At 34.1% G+C, this 6,144-nt stretch overlaps 1 pseudogene; it reads right to left on the bottom strand.

The window, feature by feature from the left end:
* Positions 1–2,514: 2,514 nt before the first annotated feature.
* LOC125842431 (uncharacterized) lies at positions 2,515–5,790 on the bottom strand (annotated as a pseudogene).
* Between the last annotated feature and the right edge of the window lie 354 nt (positions 5,791–6,144).

Here is a 6,144-nt window from a genome sequence, read left to right as displayed (position 1 = left end):
CTACGGGAATGGAGGATAAGCACCGAGTGGATATGGTAAGAGGGAAACTCTCCCCACGTTAGGTTAGGGTTCCAATGAACATCTTCATATTCCATAACTATGTGCCCACATAGGTCATTAGCTAGTGGATCCACATAAGCTAAAATACACTTAATTCTACCTTAGGCAAGTAGGACACCTCTTTACAGTGTAGGGCAAGACACTAGATTCCATATTAAGCTCACATGGTTTATGTCAGTTAAACGCTTATTCCCATCATGTGAGATGTGCACTATGGTTACTCAAGAGGTTCTATGAAGTGTGGATGGTAGTATGGGATGTCATTCATGTATTGCACGAGTAGGCTTTGAGAGGGCTATAGTGAGTTCTCTAATGTCTTAATGGCTAATGAATGAAGGTGCTCTTAATGAAGCTAATGAAGAATGTTGACTTATATGCTTAATGTGATGATGCATGCTTTACTTGGAGTGTATTATGAGTTACTTCTTTGTCATGACTAATGAAATGTTTATGTTCCTTATGTATGTGTATTGTCTAAAGATGAAAAGGAAGAATGGTAAGTTCACTTTTGGTGGCCTTAATGTGGTACTTAGTGTGGATGGTGGTATGAGACGCTATTCATACATTACACAAAGTATAGCTTGAGGTTACTGAAGGTGAAGGCATTAATGTGATGAAATGACTTACATGTTGATTATGTTCTAAAGTGATGAAATGGCTTGTATGTTGATTATACTTGTATCTTATGCCTCTTATACTTGTGTTCATGAAGCTTTCTCAAAATTAGCATAAAACATGACTTTCAAATAAAATGTTCGTTTTAAGCATGGTTTTTGCATAGCTATCATACTTAGTACATTAAATGTGCTAACCCATATTTCTTCTATTTTTCTACAAAGTGTAGGTTCCGGCATGTGAGTTGAGCTCTTCTAGTTGAAGCTTGGATTGAGTTCTTCCAAGACTAGTGGTATGTCCTCATGGATTCGAGGACAAGTACTTTTGATGTTTCATGTCTTTCATTGTAATAAACATCTTTTTAGACTTCTATTGTAAAGGGCCGTGACTCTACTTTTGATTCAAAGATTGTTTTAGATGGCCATGTGAGACTAGTAGACTTCCACTGTTTTAAATGATGTTCTCGATTGTATAGATTAAAAGAGTTTTAAATTTCGTACAATTTTTATTATCTTATGCGATGACATGCTATGAGGCTTGTATAAGGCTTTTTGAAGTCTTGTATGCCGTGTCACGTCCGAGGTGGAGGCTCGGGTCGTGACACCAGTGGTCTTGATCTTGATCGTTCTTGAACTTGAACGCTTGAATTCTTGAATTCTTAAACTTGAACACTTGAATTCTTGAATTCTTGAACTCTTGAGTTCTTGAATTTTTAAACTTGTAGCTTGTAGAGAAATTTGTGGCTTTTAATCCACGAGCTTTCTCTAGCTTCTTGTTAGAATTCTTGGTTTTTCTTTTTCTGAATTATGAGACCCCTATTTATAGTTTGTTAGAATTCTTGGTTTTTCTTTTTCTGAATTATGAGACCCCTATTTATAGTTTTAAAATAGAGGAGTTTCGGCCAATTAGATTTAAGTGACATGATATATGTGCTTTATGGAGTGGGCTTTAATTAAATCCATATTTATCATATTTAAATAATTAACTCAATTATATTAATCCATAATATTTATTTGGACTAATATATTCATGAATTTAATATAATCCGAATCATTTTATAAATTTATATTTAATAAATTTTAAGTGACTACATAAATAAAATCTGAAGAAACATAACTTTATTGATAAATATGAGGATACAATTTTGTTCCTCCCTTGATTCTACTCTCCTAAGATTTATCCATGATTCGAGGGCTGTTATTATTTCTCAAACTAGCACTACACCATTTTTGGCCTATGGCCACCCCAGTAAAGTGTAGCCTAAACTAGCAAAAAGTGTGGCCTTTGATAAAAGGCTACACTTTTGGACTTTAAGCAACACTTTTTAGGGGGTGGCCTAATGAAGCGTAACCTTTGACATTAGGCAACACTTTTTAAATGTCGCCATCTTTGGCTACACTTATAAAGCGTAGCCAAAGAGGTATAAGGGCACGCTTTGTTGTGATGAATTAGTGACACCTAATTTTTATTATACTACACTTAAAAGCGTTGCCTTTGCTTTGTTATTGGTCACACTTAAAAAGCGATGCCTTTTATATCTCATCAAGAGCAACACTTATAAAGTGTAACTTTATCTCTCATCTAGAGCAACACTTATAAAGTGTAACTTTATATCTCATCTAGAGTACGTACAAGATAACATTGGACGCCCTACAACAACACTTTTGAAGTGTGACAATGTTGTGTAGAATTTTGTAGACACAATTTTTTATTTTTAATAATAATAATTTTTATTTGCATATATTTAATATATAATCACATAATTAAATATACAAGTGACCTAAAGCACAAAATTAGCTAATAATTAAATCGAAGCTATATATTTCAAATAAACTTCGAGAAACATGTCTTGTACAACCAATACTTAGAAAGTGATTGCTTAAAGATCTCTACTATCGATAAATTCCAAAAAATCAAATGCATTCAAACGTATATGACAATAGTACAAAAACTCTTCATCGTTCACTACAATAGACCGAGTGTACTTTTGGCCACATGCAATTCAAATTCAATTACCGACATTTTCCTGCACATTCAAAATAAAATTATAAGTTAGTGAAATAAATGTGGAAGTGCATAATTGGAGAGTATTCACTGTAAGCCAACCAATCCAAATCAATATATATATATATGCAAATCATATAGAACATTTATCAGCACATGAATTCTGGATTACTGCATGTATTGTAAACACAAAGAACACTTGTTACATGTCTGTATTGGGCAGGAGCTGGGAGCTGCCCATTTCATTAATCAAGAAAGNATATTATATATATATATATATATATATGCAAATCATATAGAACATTTATTAGCACATGAATTCTGGATTACTGCATGTATTGTAAACACAAAGAACACTTGTTACATGTCTGTATTGGGCAGGAGCTGGGAGCTGCCCATTTCATTAATCAAGAAAGAGCTCAAGAGACTAGCTCTCACATTCACACTTTGATATTAAGCAAAGAGATGAGGAATTTAAAAAAAGAAAAGAGTTGGAGGCTGCTAGGAAGAACAAAAACAAAGGGGAACAAGGCAAACAAGATTCTAGAAACCTGCAAATGCAATACACAAATAGAAAGGATGGAAACACTAGTTCACAATACCAGCAGCACAAAAAAAAGGAAATAACAACAAGCCAACTGATGAAGAATGGCAAACTCAGAAGAGAAGCTTACAGGCCAGTTCAACATAGCATGGACAGACCAAAATCTCCTAAGGAAACATTGCAGTAGCAACAGACTCATCACATAAGTATGACTACTAATTCTGCATTCCCTACATCTAATAATTTCATTGATCTTTCTATGCAGGATCAACCAAAACAATCAAGAAGGAGTTGAAAATCAGAATTCAAAAGATAAGGATACAATGGAGACACAAATTAATAATAAGTCAACCACTGACAACATGTTGGGCATGAGAACACCCACATTGATCATAGTCTAGACCATAGATCCCCTACTAGCCCCCTCAACATCACATTCAGAATAAACAACAAGTTTCAGACAGGTTTCAGGTTAATGCTACAAGTCAGGGTCATAAATCATTTAATCTTAAGTTATTTTCTGCTTTTGCAAAAAATTCAAGAGAACCTATATATTAAAGTTATAATAAGATCCATTTTAAATAAAATCGTAGAGTAAAAATGCTGGTTTAGCAGCATGGGAACATGCAAGAGCCTCTAAGTATTTGGAGGTAACACAATATTCCTATTTCTTTGATTTATTTTGAGGTTGTTAAAAACCTTCAACCATTTTCACTTTCTTGTTCTGTTTTATGCACCGACAGCTGCTCAATCCTACTGAATTTTTCACTGACATTGTCATCGAGCATGAGTAAGCTCAAGCAGGTTTTATACCTGGGAGGAAAATAGATGATAATATTATTCTGGCCCATGAGCTAATGCAAGCTTATAGTAGGAAACATATCTCTCCTAGGTGTATGATTAAGGTTGACTTACAGAAAGCTTATGATACTATTGAGTGGATATACCTAAGACAAGTATTATAAGCAATGAGTTTCCCCAAGAGGTTTATTGGGTGGATAATGGAGTGCATTCAGACTGTTAATTTTTCAATTATGGTGAATGGAGAGCATACTGAACCATTTGATGCAAAGAAACTATATAAAAGGTAAACCAAGCAAGAAAAAGAGAGAAGCAATTAAAAGAAGACAACAAAAAGAGGCTGAGATACAACATTCCAAAGTACAGGAAAGACAGATTCCTAGAAACAAGAACCAGCAGCAACAGGATGACAACTCAAACCACATCAGAGCAGAGTTTAACTAGCACAAGTGACAACAAACTCACTCACAAAAATACAACAAAGTCTCTAACCTTCGAAGAAATCTAAAAGGGACAGCTTTAGCTATGAGAATCAGTTTAAGCAATGAAAACTAAAACCATCTCTCACAACAACCATCACAGTTCAAAGCAGTAAAACAACAGGGGATAAAAGTACACAACTACAACCCAAAATCAGTAGAGTCCTCCTTCAACACAATACAACACTCATACAACTAAAATTATATAAAAAAAAATTGGTATAGAAGCTTAAAGGAGACAATGAGTAACAAAAACAAAGTAAACTTTCAAAGATTCAAGATAGTAAAATAAGTTCAGAATTTATTTACCAAGAACACCAACTCAACTAGAAGAAAAACAATATGCAGACTATTAACAGAAAATGTGAAATACAAAATACCTTTTGAAGAACCGAATCATGAGCTGACCCTGAAGAATGTGGAAGATTTGTGCCTCTTACAGCTTGTGCGCTACTTGCATCAATAGGTGAAGCAAGGTTAGATCCAACACACCCTGGTATATCTTGAAAATTCAATCCAGGGTTGTTTTGCAGGAATTGAGTGAATAAATGTCACATTTCTTCTCTCAATTCTTCCTTTAGAGAAGTGATTTCATTGACATGCTTTTGTTTTAGATTGTTAATTTCCTCATCTTTCTTCAAAGAACTTGTTGTCACTGATCTACCATAGCACCTAAGTCGACCAGGCTACTCCTTTCCAAACACTGCCCTAAATGCATCATCAGCTGTTTCCCCAGAATCTTGGCGATTTTGAAGTTCAACTTGTTGAATAAAATTGGCATCCATAATGAATTGTAAGTACTATTTCATTTCCAGTCCTATGATAGCGATCAAGAACTAAAAAAATCTGACAACTTTTCCCAGCAAACAATTCAGCGACATCGACAAAGAAAAGAAGAAGAAGAAGAAGAAGAAGACATATGTGATAAAATTCAATAGAAAACTCCCCACAATATATAAATTTTAAGTCTAAATCAAATTCACTACTAATCCTCTTTAAAAATCTTACTATTGCAACTTGGGTATCAGCCTGGATTTCCTTTCCCGTCTTGGTACGAGTTGCAATAAACATTTCAGGCTTCGTTGTTGTCTTTGGCCGCACGCTACAGATTATATAAAAAAAAAACAAAAAAAAACATCAGTATGCTCTAATAAAGTACAAAAAAATAAAATTCAAATTTTTGAAGAAATGTCAGCGAAGTATTACCAATGCCACGCGTACTCTTGCAAAATTAATAGGTCCCATTCGATGCCTCCACTTTTGTTTTTTCCTATTTTGAGAATTCATCTCTCATATGGCCTATTATTAAATAAAAAGAGATAATTGAATTGATAAATAAAAAAAGAATAGATATGATGCAAAATATGTCGATAAGTAGAAATGCACTATTTTAGCCTTACTTGAACAGTTGGGTGTTTCCAATACTCGATCAACTGGCGGAATTGATTATCTGGAATGCCATCAGGACGTTTTGCTAGTATATCCTCAAGGGTACTGTTTTTATCAAAAAATTTCTCTTTAATTTTTTGCTTGTGTCACCTCCAAGCATCACGAAGACCAGCCATCACCCACTTCTTTTCTTCTACTGGAATTAGAAATTTGGACTATGCAAAATAAAATATATTTAGCTTCAGTAAGTAA

The sequence above is a fragment of the Solanum stenotomum genome, chromosome 10 (assembly GCF_019186545.1).
Source record: "Solanum stenotomum isolate F172 chromosome 10, ASM1918654v1, whole genome shotgun sequence".
Taxonomy (NCBI): Eukaryota; Viridiplantae; Streptophyta; class Magnoliopsida; order Solanales; family Solanaceae; genus Solanum; species Solanum stenotomum.
Note: the sequence above shows the minus strand (reverse complement) of the source record. Positions and strands in the feature narration are given on the sequence as shown.